The sequence below is a fragment of the Lycium barbarum genome, chromosome 2, assembly GCF_019175385.1.
Source record: "Lycium barbarum isolate Lr01 chromosome 2, ASM1917538v2, whole genome shotgun sequence".
Classification (NCBI taxonomy): domain Eukaryota; kingdom Viridiplantae; phylum Streptophyta; class Magnoliopsida; order Solanales; family Solanaceae; genus Lycium; species Lycium barbarum.
Genome location: NC_083338.1, coordinates 121,080,009 through 121,091,470, shown reverse-complemented (window position 1 = coordinate 121,091,470; position 11,462 = coordinate 121,080,009).

The following is an 11,462-nucleotide window of genomic DNA, read 5'->3' as shown; positions in this document are numbered from 1 at the left end:
GCGACCCATAACTCTATCAGAGGTTTGTAGCTTTTCGGGCTTAGCAGATTATTACTGGTAAAGGGTTGCTACTATCTTAGAACCATTGTCGAAGTTAACACAAAAGGGGGCTAAGTTTAAGTGGTCGCGAATGCGTGTGAACAAAGTTTCCAAGAGCTAAAAAATAGATTGAGGACGACAATTGTTCTTACTCTTCCAGAAGGAACAAAAGGTTATGTAGTATATTGTGATGCTTCGGGTATAGACTTATGGTGTGTATTGATGTAGCACGGTAAAGTAATTACTTATGCTTCGAGGCAACTAAGGAAGCACGAAAAGAACTATCCGACACATGATTTAGAGTTAGCCGTTGTAGTGTACGCATTAAAGATTTAGCAGCATTAATTGTATGGTGTTCGTACAAATTTCTTCACCGATCATAAGAGCCTCTGGTGCATATTTAAACAGAAGGAGTTGAACTTGAGGCAGAGGAGATAGCTTGAATTGGTGAAGGATTATGATGTGGATATTCTATATCACCCTGGTAAAGCTAATGTAATTACAGATGCCCTTAGTCGCAAGTCTATGGGCAACAGGGTGGATGTGCAGGTTACGAAGAAGGAGTTGACTAAAGAACGTCGCCACTTAGCCAACTTGGATTCCGACTGGTGGATTCGGATAATGGGGCATTGTGATTCAAAATACAATAGAGTCGTCCCTTATAGCCGAAGTGAAAGAACATCAACACGAAGATCCCATTTTAGGGAGAATGAAAGAAGGTATACAGTAGAAGCAGAGTACATCATTTGAGCTTGATGAAAAAAGGGTCTTAAAATATTAGGGGCGAATGTGTGTTCAAGATATACCAGAGTTACGAGATAATATTATGACAACGGTTCATTATTCGTGTTATTCTATTTATCCTAGAGCAATGAGGATGTATCATGACATAAAAGAGTTGTATTGTGGAATGATATGAAAAGAAATATTGTAGAGTTCATAACTCAATGTCTTAGTTACTAACAAGTGAAAATAGAGCATCAGAAACCCGGTGGATTGGTGCAGAATATAGAGATTCCGATCTGAAAATGGGAGAAGATTAATATGGACTTCGTTACGGGTTTGCCTCATTCTTATCATAATTTTTATTCTATATGGGTGATCGTGGATAAGTTGACATAATCAGCTCATTTCTTACTGGTAAAGGCTATATACATATTCGAGGATTATGCAAAGTTGTATACTAAGGAGATTGTTCAATTTCATGGTATTCCGACATCTATAATATACGATAGAGGTGCTCAATTCCAAACTAAATTTTGGAGGTCCTTCTAGAGGAGTTTAGGTTCGCAAGTTAAATTTACCGCACAACTTTTCATCTACAAACGAACGTGTAAGCAGAGCGCACCATTCAAACGCTTGAAGATATATTGCCAACTTGTGTACTAGACTTTAAAGGGAGTTGGGATGTTCAAATACCACTCATTGAATTTGTGTATAATAATATTTATCATGTGAGCATCACGATGGCCCCTTATGAGTCTTTGTACGAGAGGAGGTGTAGATCTCCTATAGGATAGTTCAAGGTCAGTACAACGGAGCTGTTTGGGCCAGATTTAATACACTAAGCTATAGATAGGGTCAAGCTTAATTGACTGCCTAGAGTCGTCAAAATTCATATGCAGATGTACGACGATGAGACTTAGAGTTCCAACTTGATGATTGGGTCTTCTTGAAGATTTTGTCTTTGAAGGAAGTGATGACATTTAGGAAAAAGGGAAAGCTTATCCCGAGGTATACTGGACTGTATTGAATTATTTGAAGAATAGGCCAGGTGGCTTGTGAATTATAGTTACCCCCGAAGTTCGAATCGGTTCATCTAGTCTTCCATGTTTCGATATTGAGAAAGTCTATTGGAGACCCTTCTCGGATAGTCTCTGTAGATGATGTACAGGTGATGGAAGAATTGTCATACAAGGAGGTCCCAGTATCAATATTGGATCGGCAGGTCCATAAGCTAAGGATTAAAGAAGTACGCTCCGTGAAAGTTCAATGGCGTAATAAGAACGTGGATGAGATCATATGGGAGGCAGAGACAAAAGAATTAAGTCTAAATACCCTCACATATTTTAGCCCGAAGGTTCTATACGACTATGATATGGTTATATATTTATTTTAATATGTTACGGAATGGTACTAATCTCTGTTTCATACTTAGATGATGCTCAAAGAGCTAGATCATGATATAATTGAAGAAATTTCCTGCATATGAGGTGAGTTTCTAGTAGTTATAATTGATGTTCTTTCAAAACTAAATGGTTTGATGTGCTATATATTATGTGGCCTTCTCCCGAGGAACTAGGATCTTTCTATTTATTGATAGGACTTGGATAGTCATACTTTAAGGGAGACAGTCGAAATTTACCCAGAGTCCTCTAAGATTAGGTTTTCCCCTATACGCCTTTACATTCGAGGATGAATGTTCCTAAGAGGGGGAGGATGTCACATCTCGTACCTTTCGCGTCGTAAGTAAAATAACAAAAGTTGGAGAGGCCACAGATCCCCTATAAGGTTAAGGAAGGTTTTAAATAAGTGTTAAGTGTGTATCATAAGGTTTCGAGGTCAAATGAATCGAAAAGAATATGTTTCGTCAAAAGTCAGAAATTGTTGGGATGTTTTACGATCTGTAAAATAGAAATACGGTCGTAAATGTGAAGGTTCCACCGTAAAAATGAAACAGAAACTTGAAATATTTAGACAGAATTACGGACCGTAAATTAGAAATATGGTATGTATTTCCCACTATAAAAGTTTGGCGATGGCCGACTTTAAATTTGTTAAATTCATTGGAAACATCATTTTTCACCCAAACTTAATTCATATGCTCTCTTAAAGGTTCCCTAAGGCTTCTCAAAGGTCCAAGAGCTCATCCCAAGTAAATCAACTCAAATCCAACCTTAAATTGTTGTAAATCAAAAAAAGGTGCTTGTATGATGTTGTTGTGGTGTTGAGGGTTATTCCAGGTGAAAGAAGTCTTATGAATAAGGTTGTTCTTTGTTGTATCAAGTAAGTCTACTCCTTCTTTACTTGTGCTTAAGCTTATCTAAGTATACCAAAATGATTTGGAAAAAGAGTAGTCATAAAACATTTGAATGTTGTCTATATTGTGGTTGTTGCGTTGTATTGACTAGTTCTTGTTAATTTGTGATGGGTATAAGGTTGGAAATCATTTGATTATGCTAGTTGTTATGTTACTTGAGTTTTTATGTTGAAGTAAAGGTTTAGTGAGGGTAAAGGGGTTGGAAAAAGGGTTCCAAACCGAGCTTGCTGCTTGTTGTGTTAAACAATAGTTCTGTTAGTGATGTTCCGTAATGGGGATTGTGTTATGTGTCACTCTTATGCATACATATACATGATATTATGATGACGATTCCCACAGAGTCCTGCAGGTATATATATATATATATATATATATATAGATGTGTGTGTGTGTGTATGTATGTATATATATGTGTGTGCGTGTTTATATATATGTGTGTGTGTACAGTGGCGTTATATGCGCGCCACTGATCTGTTGTTATTATGATGAAGATGCCCATAGAGGCATGATGGTATTATATATGCATGTAGAATTTACTTATGCATACTATGGCCCTCAGTTGCATTTCTGATGTTCAGGTTGATTTCGTTACCCCTATGTTATCTTGAAGCCTTCCTTATGTTTTTATCTGCCGTACATACTCAGTATTTTATTCGTTCTGATGTCCCGTTGCCTGGGGGCACTGCATTTCATGCATGTCGGTCCCCATATACAGGTTAACGATCCTCATAAGTGGGATACCTTCCTCAGCATTGGTATTAAAGCACTCCTCTTGTTCCGGAGTTGTTGCTTTCTTTTGGTATGATTTTGCATACACATTACGGGTATGGCGGGGCCCTGTCCCGGACCTTATGACTTTTATGTACTCTCTCAGAGGGTTGTAGACAGATGTTCGGTGTATAGATTTTTTGTACGGCTTTGTCGACCTATATTTTGATGTACAGATGAGCTTGACAGCCTTGTCGGCCGGTACTTTCATGTCCAACTATATATGTATATCATTTTGGGTTTGTTATTGTCGAGTTTTCTTTCAAGATTTATTAGATTGTCGAATGACGGCCGTTCTGGCCCATTTATGTATGTTAGTATGGTCATTGGTATACGTGAAGTTGGAGCTCGGCAAGTAAGGTAGGGTGCTAGTCGTGCCCTTTCGGTGGGGGTATGACACAAGACCTGGATAAGGACAACAGGAGGAGACTCAGAGCACTTTCCAATTGTAATGGGTTGGACCAAGGATCAGCTCTTAGCCCGTGTTTATTTTCCTTAGGATGGATGAATTGACTCAGAAAATACAAGGTGAGAAGCCATGTTGTATGCTATTTGCGAATGACATAGTACTGATTGAAGAGACATGCAACGAAGTTAACGCTAAACTGGAGTCCAAAGGGTTTAAGTTGAGTATGACCAAGATAAAATATTTGGAGCGCAAGTTCAATGACATATATAATGCATGAGGCGGGCATGAAAGTGAGGCTTAAGACACATGCCATCCAAAAGCAAGGAACTTTAAGTATCCTAGGTCTACTATCAAAGAAAATAAGGAGATTAACGATGATGTCACACACTGTATTGGGGCAAGTTGGATGAAATGGAGGTGCTTTCGAAATCTTATGTGATGAGAAGTTGCCACCAAAACTCTAAGAAAAGTCTACAAAGTGGTGGTTAGACCAACTACGTTGTATGAGGCGAAGTGTTGGCCAATTAAGAAATTACACATTCAGAAGATGAAGGTTGCGGAAATGACGATGTTGTGATGGATGTGTAGGCATACTAGGAAGGATATGATTAGAAATGAAGTTATCCGGCACAAGGTAGGAGTGACATCGGTAGAGGACAAGATGCAGGGAGCAGAGCTGGGATAGGTCGGGCATGTAAAGAGGAGATGCACGGAGGCCCCAGTACGAAGGCGTGAGAGGTTGGCTATAGATAGTTTCAGGAAATTTAGAGGTAGACCGAATATCGTAGAGAACTGATTAGATAGGACATGAAGAAGTTACAACTTACCAAGGACATAACCTTGCATAAGAGGTTGTGGAGGACACAAATTAGGGTAAAAGGTTAGTAAGTAGTAGAGCGTTGCCTCGCAGATTCTTCCATACTAGTAGGCATAGTATTATTCTTGTAGCTTATTGTCTTTTGATTACTATTGCTATTTGTTTTCTCTTGTACTTTAATTATCATATTGGTTTGTTGTAGTTACTGCTCCTTTTTCTTTATAATTCATTGTCATGCTTTCTATTGTATTTTTCCATGACTTCTTTACTTATTGTCACGCCTCAAAACCCACCCTAGGTGTAACAGGCATCTGATGCCATGAACAAAACTGGAAGTATCTTATAAAATCAATAAACATCAAATCTCTTTCGATAATCTTTCAACAATTATATCAATACATTATAAATAGCTAACTAACTCATAATAACCATCAAATAATAAAATCAACAAAATTCTATCATAAATATATCGTTAGAAAACGTAGCAACACCCAAAGAGTCAAGCAATGACTTCAACAACTACCCACATAATTAACGTCTATCTACGGAGCCTCTAAGATGATAAATAGAACATAATCTAACTTCGGGACTTTCACGACCCAAACACGTCGTGATGATACACACGCTAACCCTCCTGGTGGGCGTACAATCCCCCTCTATCGATTAATCATTCCAATATCCAAATAACTTAAATAACGACAGAAATAATAATAAGTCTAAGCCATGCCCTAAGTATAAAATAGGTGCGGAATACTACATATTACAATCCCAAGAACTGAAATTCACCGTATACGGACTCTAACCAAATATACTGTCTAGGAATACGTAAGTGTGTGAAATTTAATAATAATGTAATGATCCATTAGGTAATTATAGTGTTTTTGACCCTTTTAACCCGGTTGACCCTTTCTCGAGCCTTATTAGCATGATTTTGACCCGCGAGGATTGGTGGCACGATTCTTGAAGTCATCGAGCGAGTTTTAGTGAGACTTTTAAGAATTTGAGCCTTTAAGTGAAAAATATTTGACCCACAGTTGACTTTTAGCTAAATGGACCTTTTTCAAAATTACGTCGATTCCCAGAGGTCCGGATGGTTGTTTGTGACTTGGTGGGCTGTTCGATTCAGTTCCCAAGGCACTAGGGTGCATTTTGGGCTATTGGTTGAAAAGTTGGTCTTAGGCCATTGGGGGTTGACTTGGTCAATTAGACCTCCGTTGGAAATTCTGAGTCCACGGGTGAGTTCGTAGCGTACTTTTACATGTGTATGCATGTTTGTTTTGTATCTGTAGGGCCTCGAATGATTATCGAATTTTGGGTTGAAACTTGTGAAAAACTAGGAATTTTCTGGTGTCTGGTGTCCGCTGTAGTGACACCAGACTCGCGGTAGCAGTCCCGCTATAGTGAGGGACCGATCGTCATAGCGGATGTGAGAATTCATGGTGTGTGGCCACAGCGGACGGCCATCCGCTGTGGCGGACTCGCGATAGCGGATGGATAGCCACCATAGCGGTTGTGTAAGTTAGAGGCTGGCCACCCTAGTGGGTCGAGCCTCGCTATAACAAGCCCGCTGCAGCGGAAGTCCAACCATTGCAGCGGATGATGGGATCAGAATCTTATTTAATGCCTAGTTGAAACCCTTCATTTCCTATCACTCCATTTCTTGGTTCTAAACATCCCTTGAGGCGATTTGGAGAGCTTTTGGCTGCTTTCTCTTGTGGGTAAGTCCCCTAACCTTAAATCCATTCCTTTATCTTTCGTTAATCCATAATCCATGCTAGAAATCTTTAGAAACAAAAGGGGAAGATGGGTTCTTATGATAATTTCTTGAAATGAGTTCTAGACTTCCTAAATGGAAATTGATGATGAAATTGACTTTAGAAACAAAGGGGGAAGATACCTTCAATTGTTCCCCATCCTAACCTCCAGTACTTGAAATATATCACTAACTTAGTTATTCCCTTAAGCTTAACAAGATTTTGTAACAAGGACTACTTATGTTTCTAAATCTGTCTCAATTTATCAACAACCAAACCCTACAACGACCATATATATACCAAACACCTACAATGCAATTTCTATGACTATGTACCATCCCTCAAATTACACATCACAACATGTGCACTCCATAATACCATTGTCCACTGGATTAACATATGCAACACGGATTAAGGTCATCTCCATAAGCACGAGTAACAAATACGTCAGAAAGATCCTAAAAGAAGTTCAAGCTCTATCGCACAATCTAGAATTACGAAGAATGAGAAACACCTAAAATGTCCTGATAGTCACACATCCATACAGGTGGCCAGTCTGCATGAAGAGGACTCCACTAGACACAGCTCTAAAGACAAATCCTAGGACACTTCTAAACCTAAGCTCTGATACCAAACTTGTCACGCCCCAAAACCCACCCTGGATGTAACAGGCATCCAATGCTATAAACAACACCGGAAGCACCTTATAAAATAATTAAACATCAAGTTCCTTTTTAATAATCTTTCCTTATTAAATTAAACAAAGTTGTAAGTAACTCCATCTATCAGGATCACAATTATGAAATAAAATCAGCGGAAGTCTAATATAACTAAATAGTCATAAACGTGGCAAACACTCATTAAGTCGTACGAGACTTTGACAATCTACCTACAATTCTGACAACTATCTATGGAGCTTCTAAGAGACAAAAGAATCATCGAACTTCAGGACGCAGCCCGAAAATCTAGAATAATAAACGAAATAGGAACTGTCCCACGATCAAGGATGTGGGCTCACCAAATCAACAGCAACAGCAAGTCCTTCCTAAACGCCTGGAGTATCAAGAACCTGCTCTTCTCCGTTACCTAACATGCCATAAAAAATAACAATGATATGCTTAAGTACTTCGTACTCAGTGAGTGCCTCAGGGACAATAAGTAATAAGAAAATAGAGTACATAATACATAAAGAAATCAGTCTTGAAAGTCATGTGAAAGCAATGTAAGAACAGTTATTCAGTTTGTGTATCTCAATAATAAGTATCAAAACCGATTATAAAGTTTCTTTTCAAGTTACAACTTCAAATACGCCATACAATTGATCATGATTATCAACAACAATTTCATGAGAGAATAAGATTATCACACATGCCAATACAGGCCCAAATCAATAACATCGAAGGGATGACATTAAAGGGTCCCTAAACATAGCACATCACACCGGACTATGTAGTTCGCGGTGGCTATCCCTCCTCCCGAATAGCTAGGCATAAATCACACCCTAAGTAGCGAACCCGAAAGTTGCCACTCTTTCTCCCGAATGGCTAGGCATTATCACTAGGATCCATAGTGGCTACCCTTCCTCCCGAGTAGCTAGGCCAAATACAACAACAAAGTTCATAGCATAGAAGCCGATTCACAATTTATCTCAATGTAGTCACACCATCAAATATCATTAAAGTTCATTATGCCATTACGAAAATCCATAGATTCATAGATAATCTTGAAAACGTTTTCACATCTTTAAATAAGATTCCTTTGTCTTAGTTTCTTTGTAAAATCATCAATACTGACAATTAACCATCATCACTGATCATCTCTTATAGAAGAAAATGATTATGATTTCATATACGTATATAGAGGATAATACAATCAAGGTTTAATGTGGGCTTGTCCCCTCACGCACACCAACCACAAGCAAAGACATGAATTAGGGTTTTGCATGAGAAGTTTACCTTTTTATTCAATAAAGAACCTTCCATGATAAGGTTTTTAAAAGAGAGACATACAAATCGCCTTCATAGTTGAAAGAGTATGTTCAAAAGAGACATACCTTAAATCCCGTTAAAATATTCCCAATGTAAGCTCCATGCTTCAAAGAATCATTCTACATCTAATTGAGGTTTGTAGGACCAATAAACTATAGATATTCACCAAATTCGCACCTACTGTTAATAGCTTGAAACGCACAGCTACAGACCTCAAAATCCTATCTTCACCGTTCACATTTAATACCTATATGTTGGGACCACTCAGTTAAAATTTGGGCTCGATCCAATGGTTACATAAGCAGAAAACGTCAATTTATTATGGCTAGTCGGAGGAAATTCTATAGTAAAAATACTAGGGTTTTGTCTTTAATAGAGTGCATCTAAATCAATCTTATTTCATGATTCTACCAACTATTCCATGTCTAAAACATAATAATAATCTCCTAAAATCTAGAGTCTTACCTTTTGATGGAATCCCACACGCCTCTCTTCTTCCTCTTCTTGAATTTTCAAGAACCTAGGCTTTGGAGAGATGATTTATGATCAAGAAAAGATCAACTTTGGTGTATGATTGATGGAGATTGAGTATGGACTCACCTTAGGGTTAGAGAGACTTCTTTGGTGTTTTTTCCTTAGAAAAATAGGTTTAAAACGAAGTGGAAATGAATATAACGAAGTTAGGCTTTTAAAACAACTTTTTCGGTGCGCAGCCGCGCAACTGGAAGCCCACTTCACGCAGCTGATCGTACAGTGCAGGAAGTAACACTGCCTCTGGTGCGCGATCGTGCACCTAAAGGGCACTTCGCGCAGCACTTCGCACAGACTGCGCAACATCTAGTAAAACAGGCATACCTTCTAGTACAGAGCTCCGTTTGAGCTCCATAATATATGGTTGGAAAGATATTTCAAAGACCTACAACTTTCATGTTTTGATTTTTCTCAAATTCCTAACAAACATACCAGATAACTGGCCACAAGAATAGACCGTCTCAGACTTAGACGAATTTAGAAGGCCTTAAAAACTTCACTTTTTGGTTTGACTTAAAACGACTGTTTATCTCCCGAATTCATCCCGAATGGATTCATATTTCTAAAATATCAACTTTATACTGGTTTTCATACATTCACACCTAACCAGAATTTACGGGGTGTAACAGGTTGCGTGCCGCAACACATATATTTATATATATATTGGACCAGGCTCCACCTTCTGCAACACTTAATTGGATCGGGTTGCACGTTCCGCAACACTGACTTGGATCAAGCTGTGCGCCGCAGGTGGCACATAGACTTCGTGGGTCCCTCATAAGTCATGACTGCCGAGGCGACGAGATATTTCTGCCCGAACCGTGTATGTATCATTGCATTGCATTGCATCTGATTGTTGGTAGCGGTTATTTATCGTATTGTACGGTGCCCGTGAACATTCATTTTCTAGTTGGTTGCTGATTTGAGATCGTCGTGTGCCTGATTAATAGATATTTCATAATTGATGGATTTGAGGAGTAGAGACTTTCTCATAGGTTGAGACTTAAGGTTACGGAGTAACATTGTTGGTTGTGCTAGTATTTATGGTTATTCTGAGGAATCGTAGGAAACTTGGTAAGACCTGTGTTTATGTGCTTTACCATAGGCTATGATTCGGTCATTGATCCTTATATACTTGAGTTGTTATTCTTGGACTATGTGGTGTGCATACCTGATTGTGAGCATGTCTATTCTTCAATCTCTTTCATATATATGTTACCTAACTGTTGTTAGCTTATGATACCTACTCAGTACGTGTTGTTTGTACTAATGCTACCTTGCTACACTCCTTTTCGAGGTGTAAAGTTTGAGACAGGTTCTATTTTCATTTCCTGAGACTGGTTTCTGAGGCTTGGCTTGCGAGTATCTACGGTGAGCATCTGACAAGTCGCTGCCCAAAGGCTCCTCTATCCGTGTCTTACTTTTCTTCTATTCAGACAGATGTGTTTAGCATTTGAGACTTGTATTTTGTAGACATTACTTAGTTGTTGTACGACTCAGATCAATTCCTTAGGCATTATATTTATATTCTGTATTTACGATTATTTATGATTCATGCTTCTACTTGTTATGCTCTATTTACTTTATTATGGTTGAATTGATGTTTTAAGAAAGGGTTCGCCAACCGATGTGGGAAATGGTAGGTGCCTGCACGACTTAATGAAATTAAATCGTGACAAATAATGTCTAGAAAGTAGAATAGACATCAAAAGAGAGATCTCTAGGTGGCATGGCTAGACAAAAGCTCATACTCGAATCTGATCAAAAGTAGCCTTGGGCTAGATGTGGGGTCTAGAAGATGGTCCTGGAACGCAATCTACACTCAAAAGAGTGCATCAAGGTAATATCAGTATAAACACTATGTACAGGGGGATATCATAGGCTGGCTAATATTAGCTCATGCATACATTCATAAAATCAACAAGATAGACAGATAGGCACAACAACTACAACCAACAACTCAAATCGTAGATATAAGATGATGTTAATGCAATGCAACCAATGACAAGTAACTCAACCGTACACACATGCTAAAGGCCTTATTCGTACGATAGTCATGACCCGCGGGGGACCCATGGTTTCTATGTACCACTTGCTTCGGATCAGACCTCGGATC